We start from the raw sequence: 13744 nt of genomic DNA on the forward strand, positions 1-13744 counted from the left end.
AACAAATTGGTGCGTTTAAAGATAGCCAGAAAATCAGAGTACTCTTAACAAAAGTAAAGCATCAACGACATATATAAAAAATTCTAATGGGCTGGGCAGCTGGCCTCGTCCAAGTTGGGCGCGGCAATACCGTGCCGGTGTTTGTAGTAATAATTATATCCATCCTCTGCAAGGGTCTCTATAGGCCCTATTTTGTACGAGCAGCCAAACGATTTGCTTCTAGACAGCTCCAGAGGAAGAGTGCTTCCCCCCACTCCCCGCGTGTGCCACAGGCCATGGGCTTGTAACATCCTAATGGGCCAAAGTGGGCCCAATCCAATTTCAGTATGGGGCGGTGTCACTGTAGCAGGGGACTACGGCACTGTAGCACCCAGACTCTGGGCTACTGTTCACGGTCACTGATCATTCGAAAATGGACCGGTCTGTTTCGCTGGTACTGTTTATGGGTTACCGTAGCACCGCGAAAAACACTGTGCAACCATGTTTAGTACCATACTGGAAACTGAGGAATCGCCGGATCGACTTAGATACCAGGGCCAGAGACGCGTAGTAAGCTTCGGTTAACCGTTTTGAACGAAGCGAGGACGAAAGTTCAAGCGGGTTGCTACGCGGGTGGGACCACTCCTAGGAAGAGTGGGCCTGGGCCATGTATGTCGGGACTGGATGTTACAGGGCTGCTCCCGGCTAGAGGGCCTCTCCGACTCCCCGTCTATGGGCCTCCTCTCACCTCCCCGCTCAAGCAATTCCTCTCTGAGATCCTCGCGCTGGACCTCTCCTCCAACGAGATCGGTTCACCCACGTGCTCCTCCAACAAGCTCACCTTCAAGCACCGGTCCAATCTACCAAACGCATAGCTTCGCTCACCTTCAAGCACCGGTCCAATCTACCAAACGCATAGCTTTTACCTGCAATGAACAGAGAACAATTCACTTCATCTCGCATCAAAGATAAATCATGTGGTTTTCAGTTAAAGGCATCAACGAGGCAAAGATGCAGAACACTAATGGATAATATTGATATTAATATCACTATCGGAAACAGTAACTACAGGCACTCGGCAAAGATAAAAAAAACACTCGGCAAAAAGCACACGACATCTACAGTGTCGACAAACAGCTATTTGCCGAGTGTTTTTTATCGCGCACTCGGCAAATGGTTTGCTGAGTGTCAAATTTGACACTCAGCAAAAAAAAAGTGGTTTGCCGAGTGTTTTTCCAAAATACACTCGACAAAGGATTATTGTTTGCCGGGTGTTTTTTGGAATTACACTCGGCAAACCCATTCTTCAAAAAAAAATCTCAGCATACAATTCTTTTGTTTGCCGAGTGTTTTTGGAAATTACACTCGGCAAACCTATTTTCCAAAGAAAAAATAATAATTTTTTTCTCAGCATACCATTATTGTTTGCCGAGTATTTTTTGGGAATTACACTCGACAAACCTATTTTTTAAAGAAAAAATATTTTTTTCTCAGCATATCTGTGCACCTGCTTCACAACTCAAGAGAAAATTTAATCTTATCCAAACTTGAAAAGAAATATCTTACAAGCTGCCTAGAAAAATAGCTTTTCTACAAGCTAGTCCAAAATCAATGGTAACAAGGCCACTGAAATGATATACATGTTGTATAGAGTTATAGGCTGGGTAGCTAATTTTGCCAACATAATGAATGCTAATGATCCAGGGTATAATTGCAGTGAGCATATAATCACTAATCATAAAATTAGAAATACAAGCAGCAGGACAAAAATGGTATCAGTCACTAAAACATTGCAAAAGAAGAAGCAAATCTTATTACACTGATATATACTCTACCGAATACAGGGTATACACCTATTACTGTTGTAAGCTAGCATTGGCCCAATTAAAGTGACAACCATTGATTAAAGAATAAGTATGTGCTGACAAAGTCTCAATCAATGGAATTTCAAAACGTAAATTCCGAGGAAATAAACAAATTTACATAAGAATGTGGCATATGCAAGCTAAACATGTATTTGAGAAGTTCCAAAGCAAACTGAGAAGGCCATTACCAATCACCATGCTTTGGCTGTTTCATCATGAAAGCTTCCAAGTAATTTGGCCCAGTATGTAAAAAAGGTGAATTGAGATTCAGTCTACTGAGTACGATAAGATTCAAAAAGAGATAAAACATTAGAAAGAGATATTTACCTTTGCCACTACGCCAGATTTGGACATCACTGCCGGCATTATGACTGTCGGATTTGTGAGAACCGACAGTGATGTACCTTCACTGCCGGTTATAAGCTTGAAAATAAGAAAATGATTGGGGCTGGACTAAAACCGACAGTGAAGTACCACATCACTGCTGGTTTGTGGCTTGAACCGGCAGTGTTTTTGCGGCCACTTATCACTGCCGGTTCAAGCCACAAACTAGCAGTGATTTGGCTCTATCACTGTCGGTTCTAGCCAAGAACCGACAGTGATAAGCCTATAACACAAAAAAGCTGCAGCCGTCCTCTTCTTTCTCATCTCTTTCATCCCGAGAATAGAGGCACGCGTTTGGCCCCTTCCCTCTATTGTTGCGGCTGCTCTTCACCATGAAGCTAGCACTTGGATTTTAAAGAATGGCTTGATCTTTTTGCTTTAAGGTTAGTAACAAACATCCACTCCTTTGATTTTGTTGCTTAATTAGCTTCGTTTTGATGGCTACATTGCTTGATTCTCATTCTAGTTCTTTCTCCATTCTAGAGAGCACTTTTCCAATTGGATATTTATACAAGGCTCAAATTATGGTGAATCCATCGTCCAAACGGTTGGTGTCTATAAACACATTTAAATTCCTAGCTAATTATTCTATGATGGTCAAGATCATCATTGTTAGTATGTGATGCTATAATTAGTTCTTAGAAGTAGAGTACAATAGTTGTTCTTCAATATTGTGCAATAATTGTTTTTACTACTATTTTTAATTTACAGGGCCGGGGCTACCAATTTCAATTTTTCAATAATTAGTGTACAATAATATTTTCCAAAAATGGTACTTTCGAGCTACAATTGTTGTTCATGAAGCTCGATTTCTTATTAATTCTTTGTAATTACTGTCTCAGTATTTTTTTGTGCAAAGATGGATCGAGAGTGGATGCATCTGTCCCGAACGAACAAGCGGTACAAGCATGGCGTCAGCCAGTTTATCACCGATGCCAAAGCCCATGCTGGGAATGGGAACATTGTCTACTACCCATGCAAAGATTGCAGGAATCAAAGAAACTTTTGTCAAATTGAGTCTGAAAGCATCTAGGCCCCTTGTTGAGTTTCGGTGATTAATGACAATACAAGGTTACTATGACTAATGTGTGTTTTGCAGAGGCAATTAAGTTAGGTCATGGTAATGGAGATCAATTGGGCAATCAAGGTTGTCATGCCCCTACGATGGAAATCGTTTTGGTTTTCAAAGGATAGACGACAAGGTTAAGGACAGCTAGTTCTAAGTGTCGATTGGAGTTGGAGAGATACTTGAAGTAGTTTAGGACTTTGTTTTTCCTTTGGCCGTACTATTAAGGGGGGTATGGACGGGTAGCTTGACCTAGGTGAGTCTAGTGAGTTAGGTGTGGTGCACACTTGTTAAAACTAGCACTAGGTAGCTCCACAACAGCCCTATGATCCTATGGAGCAAACTTCATTCACATATATTCGAGAGTTGGAAGTGAATGGAGGGTCAAATGCTGACTTGACGCTGGCTCCGGTGCGACCGAACGCTGGCCGTAGGGTCCGGTCAGTTCATTTGATCAAGAGACTGCGTTCGGTGCGACCAGACGCTGGAGTGGTCAAGTGACCGGACGCTGGGAGGCAGCATCCGATCGACTCCAGTAAGGTTCCAGAGAAGGAAATCTGTGGCCGGACCCTGAGGATCCAGCGTTCGGTCGAGTACAGTAAGCATCCAGTGAGGGTTTAATGCGACCGGACACGTCGGGTCAGTAGTGATCGGACCCTGTCAGTGTCCAGTCAACACTTAAACACTGGTGTGCGGGTTGAACTGACCGGTGCGTCCGATCAATATGACCGGAGCATCCGATAACCCCGCAGAAACTCATAACGGTTCGTTTTTCAGGCTGCCTTATAAATAGAAGCTCCACTCATGTGTGGAGTTACTTTTTCTCATTCCAACAGCTGAGAAACACGTTTGTGAGTGCCAAAAAGAGCAATGTCCGAGTGAGGTGATTGAGATTCATGAATCCAAGAGAGTAGTCTCATTAGTGAATCAAGAGTAGCAAAGTGTGCATCCACCGTTCTCATTAGACTTCACATGGTCAAGTGAGAGTCCGTGCTTGTTACTCTTGGTGATCACCATCACCTAGACGGCTTGGTGGTGATTGGGAGCTTGGTGATCACCCGACGGAGCTTATGGGTGACCCATCCCAAGTTGTGAGCGATTTTGGGTGATTCGCCGCGACGGGGTGTCGAAGAATCAACCCGTAGAGAGCACTTGATTCTTGCGCAGATCAAGGGGGAGCTACACCCTTGCGCAAGTGCTCCAACGAGGACTAGTAGGGAGTGGCGACTCTCCGATACCTCGGCAAAACATCGCCGCGTTCCTCTCTCACTATTTACTTTGAGCAATTCAATACTTATCTTTACATTCATAGAATTGCCATGCTAGAGTAAGTATGGAACATAGGTTGCAAGTTCGTTGTGCGTTAGTTTAATAGAAACACTTTTCTAGGCATAAGGGGTTAATTGGGCTAACCGTAGGATTTAATTATTGCAAGAAAATTTAGAATTAGCCCAATTCACCCCCCCCCCCTCTTGGACATCTTGATCCTTTCAATTGGTATCAGAGCCTCGTGCTCACGTTTTTAAGCTTAACCGCTTAGAACAAGATGTCTCATGGGGATGGACCTCCTCCTATCTTTGAGGGAGATGACTTTCCATATTAGAAAATCCACATGGAGGCATACTTAGAAGCTCTAGACGTTGGTATTCTTAGAGCCGCCTCACAAGGCTTCCCAAAACCTTGGGATGCTACTAACTTACAAGGCGATGAGGTAAATTATGAAAAATAGAATGCAAAGGCTCGAAACACCATCTTTAGAGGCCTTTGCAAAGATGTGTTCAACCGCATAAGGAACCACAAAGATGCCCATGCACTATGGTCGGACGTTTGTGCGCTCCATGAGGGAACCAAGAGTGAGCGTGAGGAACGCTATCATCTTGTGATTAAAAAGCTAAATTCATTTGAGATGCTTCCAAAAGAATGTGCTAATGAGATGTATTCACGTTTGAATGTTCTTGTAGAGGAAGTCAATAGGCTTGGACTTACTCAAATGTCACCATCCGACGTTGTGAGAAAGATCTTGAGTGTCCTCCCCATTGACAAATATGGGCATATTGTGACCGTGTTACACCAAGGTGATCTTTTCACCGCTACACCGACACAAATCTTAGAAAAGATCAATGCTCATAAGATGTACATGCACATCACGCCACAAGATGGCTCATTCTCTACCAAGAAGAAAGAGAAGGACTTAGCATTCAAAGCTAGCCAAGACAAGGGCAAAGCAAGACTTGAGTATGGGAGCTCAAGTGATGAAGAAGATGAAGATGAAAATCTTGCTCTCATGGTGAAGAAAGCCGCCAAGATGCTAAAGAAGCTAAACAAGAGTGGCATCAAGTCCGACGACAAGAAGAAGAAGTTCTTCACAAGCTATAGAAGAAAGCCAATCTCTGAAATGGATTGCTTCAATTGTGGTGAACTTGGTCATCTAGCACATCAATGCCCTAAGCCCAAGAAAGACAAGTTCAAGAATAAGAACAAGGGCAAGAAAGATGACTCAAGTAATGAAGATGAAGATGAGAAGAAGAAAAACAAGCCATACAAGAAGAGAGATGGCAAAAAGAGGGACTTCCACAAGAAGAAGAAGAGTGGAAAGGCCTACATCATCGATAATTGGCTCATGGACATTGATTCATCTAGTGGATCATCCGATAATGATCGTGATAATGAGAAGGTGGCCGCCATTGCTATTGATCTTCCATCTTCACCGCCACCATCGCCATCATCCTCTACACACCTATGCCTTATGGCCAAGGGTGAACACAAGGTAACTAATAATGATGATAGTAGTGATGATGAGCAAGCTAGTGATGATGATAGCAATAGCGATGATGATGATTCACCTTCATATGATGATCTTGTCAAAATACTAAGAAAATACACTAAGATCATTAGAAAGAGTAGAGCTAAAAATAAAAAGCTTGATGCTAAAAATGATTTACTCTTAGCAAAGTGCGATACATTGGAAAAGGCTAATGATGACCTTAGAGAAACTAATGATGCTATATCATCCAAACTCAAGGAGCTCAAATCTTCTAAGAAAGAGCTTAAAGATAAACATGATAAACTTGAGTGGGTGCACAATGAGCTTATCACTAGCCACAACAAGCTAAAAGATGAGTATACAACTCTTAAGATCAATCATGATACTCTTGTTATTGCTCAAGAATTTTTACCAAATGAGCCACATGATGCTACTAACCATGTTGTTAAGATTGATATAGCTACATCATGTGATGATTTGATTGATGAAAGCATTGAGCAAGGATCTAGTGGCAAAGGTAAGCAAGTGGTTGAGTGCAATGACTATGATGAATATGTCAAGCTCAAGAACACAAATGAAAAGCTCATGAAAGATCTTGAAGAAATGAAAAGCCACAACATCATTGTGCTAGAAACTGTTGATCATGACAAAGAGTTGATCCTTGAGAATGAGAAGCTCAAAGAAGAAAACAAGAAGCTCAAGGAAGAGAAGAAAGATGATGCTCTAAAGGAAGAAAATAAGAAGCCCAAGTTGGAGAAAGAGCATCTCAAGATTGGATTGAGCAAGTTTGCTAGAGGCAAGCACCTCCAAAGTGAGCTACTCATGAACACCGTCATGAAGATGGATAGAAGTGGCATTGGATATGTGGCAAGTGTAGAGAAGAAGAAGGCTCAAGTTCAACAACAACAATCAAAGCCAAAGCCAAAGCCAAAGAGATGTTTTGAGTGTGGACAAGAAAGCCATTTTGCTCATGAGTGCCAAACTCCACCGCCACAACCCTTACCCAAGCATGCTAGACCCTTTGCCTTCAATGCTCACTACATGCTTAGAAAGGATTCTAGTGGAAAGATGAAAGTCATGTTCTTAGGTCCCCCTAACAAGAATAGGCCTAAGAAGATTTAGGTGACTAAGTCACTTGTTGAGAAGGTGAAGGGCCCTCAACAAGTTTGGATTCCTAAAGCTTGAATCTCTTATGTGTAGGTGAACTACAAGACCGGTGGAAGTCATTGGATTATTGATAGTGGTTGCACTCAACATATGACCGGTGATCCCCATATGTTCACCTCACTAGATGAAGAGGTAGATGGACAAGAGAAAATAACATTTGGAGATAACTCAAAGGGCAAGGTTAAAGGATTGGGCAAAGTGGAAATATCAAATGATCATTCCATCTCTAATGTGCTATATGTTGCCTCATTGAGCTTCAACTTGCTATCCGTTGAACAATTATGTGATCTTGGCTTCCAATGCTTGTTCACCGAGAAGGAGGTTGTTGTATCCAAGGTAGATGATAATCAAGTGATATTCAATAGATTTAGATACAACTTATATCTAGTGGACTTCACCTCTGAAGATGCAAATTTGAAGACTTGCCTATTCACCAAAACAACACTTGGGTGGCTATAGCATAGAAGACTTGCTCATGTTGGTATGAGTTCACTCAAAAAGCTTATGAAGAATGATTTGGTGAGAGGGTTGAAGGATGTGAAGTTTGAAAAGGACAAGCTTTGTAGTGCATGTCAAGCCAGCAAGCAAGTTGCAAATACTCATCCAACCAAAGCTTTCATGTCAACCACAAGAATGCTAGAACTCCTACACATGGATTTATTTGGACCAACAACATACAAGAGTTTGGGAGGGAATCTCTATTGTCTTGTGATTATTGATGACTATTCAAGGTATACATGGGTATTCTTCCTTCATGACAAATCTAAAGTTGCATCTTGCTTCAAGAAGTTTGCCAAGAGAGCTCAAAATGAATTTGAAGTGAAGCTCAAGAAGATAAGAAGTGACAATGGAAAAGAATTTGACAACACAAACATTGAAGCTTATTGTGATGAAGTTGGGATCAAGCATGAAGTCTCCGCAACTTATACTCCTCAACAAAATGGTGTAGTTGAGAGAAAGAACTAGACTTTGATCACTCTTGCAAGGACAATGCTAGATGAGTACAACACCCCCTCAAGCTCTATGGGCAGAAGCAATCAACACCGCATGCTATGCATCAAACCGCCTATTCCTTCAAAAGTTCCTTGGCAAGACACTTTATGAGTTGCTTAATGGAAAGAAGCCGGACGTCTCCTTCTTTAGGGTGTTTGGTTGCAAATGCTACATCTACAAGAAGCGACAACACCTAGGGAAGTTCTAAAGACGTTGTGATATTGGTTTTCTTGTTGGTTACTTATCAAAGTCCAAAGCATATAAAGTATTTAATCATGCCACCGGCTTGGTTGAAGAAACATATAATATGGAATTTGATGAATCTAACGGCTCCTAAGGAGCACATGAGAATCTTGATGATGTAGGTGATGAACCATTAAGGGAGGCTATGAAGAACATTCTGGTTGGAGACATCAAGCCTAAAGATGATGAAGATGATGTACAAGTGATAAATCCACCCTCTTCATCAAGTGTGTCATAAGATGGTGAAAAAGATGGGAGAGTAGAAAATGAAGATACTCATATCTCCCATGAGCAAATGGTGGTACAAGCACAAGATGTTGATGCTCCACAACCTCCTCCTCAAGTGATCAATAGAAGAAATACACCTCTCCTATAAGATCATCCACAAGATCTCATCATAGGGAGTCCATCAAAGGGTGTAATGACTCGATCTCAAAAACTTGCTTCATTTATTGCTCATCACTCTTTTGTCTCTTGCTATGAGCCTACCAAGGTAGAAGAAGCTCTTAAAGATCCGGATTGGATCAATGCCATGCATGAAGAGTTGAATAACTTCACTCGCAATGAAGTTTGGACTCTTAAAGAATAACCAAAAGGTGCAAGAGTCATTGGAACAAAGTGGGTGTTCCACAACAAGCAAGATGATCAAGGTGTTGTTTTGAGGAACAAGGCAAGACTAGTTGCAAAGGGGTTCTCTCAAGTTGAAGATTTGGATTTTGGAGAGACCTTTGCACTGGTTGCAAGATTAGAAGCCATCCGTATCCTTCTTGCATATGCATCACATCATGAAATGAAACTATATCAAATGGATGTGAAAAGCGCATTTTTAAATGGCTTTATTAATGAACTAGTCTATGTTGATCAACCTCTCGGGTTTGAAGGCCCTAGATATCCTAATCATGTTTATAGGTTGTCCAAGGCACTATATGGGCTTAAGCAAGCCCCAAGAGCTTGGTATGAGCGCCTTCGGGACTTTCTCATTGAGAAGGGCTTCACCATTGGGAAGGTCGACACCACACTATTCACCAAGAAGCTTGATGGGCATATCTTCATTTGTCAAGTATATGTTGATGATATCATCTTTGGATCATCAAATGAAGACTCATGCAAAGAATTTGGTGAATTGATGTTGAAGGAGTTCGAGATGTCCATGATTGGTGAGCTTACATTCTTTCTTGGTTTTCAAGTCAAGCAAATGAAAGAAGGCATCTTCATCTCTCAAGAGAAATACACAAAAGATCTTCTCAAGAGATTCAAGATGGATGAATGTAAGCCAATCAAGACACCAATGTCTACCAATGGACATCTCAACCTAGATAAGGGAGGTAACCCGGTTGATCAAACTCTCTACCGTTCTATGATTGGTAGCTTGTTATATTTAACCGCATCTAGGCCCAACATCATGTTTAGTGTGTGTATGTGTGCTAGATTTCAAGCTAATCCTAAGGAAACACATTTAATTACCGTAAAAAGAATCCTTAGGTATCTTAAGCACACACCAAGCATTGGCCTTTGGTATCCCAAAGGAGCTATATTTGAATTAGTTGGCTATTTCGATTTGGATTATGCCGGTTGCAAAGTTGATAGAAAGAGCATATCCGAAGGGTGCCATTTGCTTGGTAGATCACTTGTGTCTTGGTCCTCCAAGAAACAAAATAGTGTGGCTTTATCCACCACCGAAGCGGAATACAGTGCCACGGGTGCTTGTTGTGCACAAATTTTATACATGAAACAAACTTTGGTAGACTATGGTGTAGTTTTAGAAAAGGTACCTCTTTTGTGCGACAATAAAAGTGCGGTAAAACTTGCAAATAATCCGATTCAACACTCTCGCACCAAGCACATAGATATCCATCATCACTTTCTAAGAGATCATGTTGCTAAAAATGATATATCACTAGAAGGTATAAGAACCGAAGATCAATTAGCGGATATCTTCGCTAAACCGCTAGATGAGGCTACATTTTATAGATTGCGGAATGAGCTCAATGTACTTGATTTTAGTAACTTCACTAAAAAATGAGCTTGTGTTGTCCCTTGCATTCATTGTAATATACAACATGTTTGATTTTTGGTAATGCATATAGGGCTTGTCTAACATGGTTAAGATAACCGCCGAAAAGCATGTGAAGAAGCTTAACCTTGGATCAAACTTGATAAGCAACTAGATTTACTTACAAAGTATTGCATATGCATGGATGTTGTTTTGTCGTTTTGTTCCATTTGCCCTCTTATTGCCTATTTTCTTAAAATAAATTATAGCCTAAGGCAAAATATTTTGAAAAACTTGAGGGTTTGAGAGAGGTCACTCACATCAGTCCCAATTGGTGTTTATTTGGATCTTATTTATATTGGGATTTGATTGGGAACAGGCAGCGCAGAGGAACATTAAAGATTTGCTGGAAAAGAGTGACCGAACGCTGCACCAGACTCTGCTATCCAGCGTCCGGTCAGTTCATAGGAGGTGAACAAAAGCTGAAGGAGTGACCGGACTCTGCGTTTGTGCATCTAGTCAGGAAGGGTTCCAGCGTTCGGTCGATCTACATGGAGTTCAAGGCAACTGACCAGACCCTGCCTACGTCCGGTCATAGACTACCAGACTCGTCCGATCGTGATTCCAAAGGAATTGGACCTCTCTAGAATTGACCGGACGCTGGGTGGTAGCATCCGGTCGCTACCACCGGAGCGTCCGGTCAGTAGATCTCATGCGGCATCAGGTCTCTTATCTCTGTTTCCATTTCTGACATGAGGGGGACCCTCATATAACCTGATTCATCTCACGCCACTGACCTAACCCTACGCCGCCATGCTCAAATCGACGAGTCTTCCTCGTTCCACGCCGCCACACACCCTTGTCACCGAAGTGCAGCCCACGCTCACCCCTGCTCCGTGACCGAGCGCCACTGCAGCCACACGCCACCGCAGTCGCTCACCACCACCGCCCTACTCTTCCCCACGCCAGCTCACCGCAGCCGTGCCCGTGCATCGACACTGTAGCCCGCCAGTGCTCACCGCCGATGGTTCCCCCGCCGTCACTCTCCCCTCCACTAGTAAGGCCATGCCCTAGCACCCACTATGTTTTGCCTATGACCTAGATAGATTTCAAAGCATTGATTTCCAATCACATCCAGGGCCACCGATTCATCGAAGTGGCTCGCAACCCTAACCCTAGCCAGTTCTAAAGGTTCCCCACATGATGTCTAAAAGGTCCTTGTTTGGTTTTGGTAATTGAGTGACAACTTAGGTGGACTAATTGTGTTTATGTGAGATACATAGGTGATTAGTCCACAGGTACATGTGTGTGAGCAACATATACCATGAAGGTGAAAATGGCTTGGAGATGTTGCAAAGCTCACACATGTGATGATGAAGGAGCTTAAATGCACATGAGACATGACATTGAGTCATGTGATCAAGGTGGAGAAGATCAAGACAAGACTTGGCTTGATGGATCGGTTGCAAGCATGAAGGGCAAGTCGAAGGCTTTGGAGTGATGGACCGCGTGGCGGTGAAGCTTGAGCAAGACTTGGCGCCGATGGACGATGGCAATGGTGAAGAGCAAGTAAAGTCAAGATCGATGAACCAATATGATCATGTGATGATATGAAGTGGATCATATCATTGTTGATCATGTTGGTGCATGTGTTGCATCGACATTGGAGGAGATGGAATGGAATGCGCAAGGCAAAGGTATAACCTAGGGCATTTCATTTCACCGGTCATAGGTGTGTAGAGAAGTTTATGACCGGGTTTAGGATAGATGGCCATACTATCAAGAGGAGCAAACTTGTTTGCATATCGGTCATCTGGTGCCACTCGAGTGATCAACTTTGCATCGTCGCTTGGATCGAGTGGCATGGCAAGTTGAGTGGCTAACATCCTTTGGAAAATGATTGTGAAAAGCTAACACACATACACATGGTGGTGTACACTTAGTAGTGTTGGCATATTTACAATGGAGATGGAGTTGGAGTTGATGTGGATCAACTTGGTGAAGAAACTCCACCGGCGGAGTGTCCGCCCGTAGAGTGCGGACAGTCCGACGGTGCTACCGGCGCTCTACACAGAAAAGACAGAGTCTCACTGGGTGCATTGGACGCTGGCACTGGAAGTGACCGAACGCTGGCAGGGCGCGTTCGGTCAGGATGACGCATGGTGATGCAGGAGCTAGAGTGTGACCGGACGCTGGGCTGCGTCCGATCACATGCGACCGGACGCGTCCGATCAAGGTCGGTACCTTACTATAAATGACCGGATGCTGAGGACCAGCGTCCGGTCAGTTGAAGCTACTATGTCTGGTCAGAAGATGGCCGTTGAGATAGGAAGAATGCCATTGAACGCAGGTGACACGTGGCTATCATCGGGCAACCGGACGCTGAGGTCCAGCGTCCGGTCAACACGATCGGAGCATCTGGTTGACCCGACAGTTGCCCAGTGAAGGGGTAATGGCTAGTTTAGCCCTCGGGGCTATAAATAGAAGTGGCCTTTGGCCATGGCTGGTGCTGAGCACCTTGGGGGACTTTGTGTCCATGCTTAAAAGTGCTTAGGAGCCCTCTATCTCACACATACTTGATAGTGTTCATCCGATTGTGTGAGTGAGCGATTCTAGTGCGATTGCATCGTGAGGTTGCATCGAGTGTCACTAGGTGATCGAGTTGCAAGCCGGTGGTGCTTGTTACTCTTGGAGGTTGCCACCTCCTAGATGGCTTGGTGGTGGTCTCCGTGGAAGCTCGCAAGAAGCTTGTGCGGTGCTCCAGAGAAGTGCTTATGAGGGGCACTTGTGCTCACCCCGTGGGAGTCGCGAAGAGCAACTTTAGTAAAGCGTGTCATTGAGCTACCCTCACTTCCGGGGTAGGTTCTTGCGGCGCTCGATGTGTGGGCTTGGCGGGTGATGCCAATTAGCCGCCAAACCACCAAGTGAGCGGTCGACACAACGGGGACTAGTGTGTTGGCAAACACGTGAACCTCAGGAGAAAAATCATCGTGTCAACCTTGTTCTTCCTGTTGGTTTGCATCCTTGTTACACAAGCTTGCGATTACATTCATATACATTGAGCTTGTGTTGTTGCTTTTGTAATTAGTTAGCTTGTGTAGCTTGCTAGTTACCTTCTTGCTTGTGTAGCATAGAAGTAGCTCCCTTGCGTGACTAATTTGGTTTGTGTAACCTTGTTAGTCACATTGCTTAGTTTGTGTAACTAAGTAATTGCGCTCTCTAATTTGGCATTGGTTGCCTTGTTATTGAGCATTGCTAGGGAGCTTAGTTGACTTTGTGCTTTTGCTTAC

This window comes from Miscanthus floridulus, chromosome 16 (genome assembly GCF_019320115.1).
Source record: "Miscanthus floridulus cultivar M001 chromosome 16, ASM1932011v1, whole genome shotgun sequence".
Lineage (NCBI taxonomy): Eukaryota > Viridiplantae > Streptophyta > Magnoliopsida > Poales > Poaceae > Miscanthus > Miscanthus floridulus.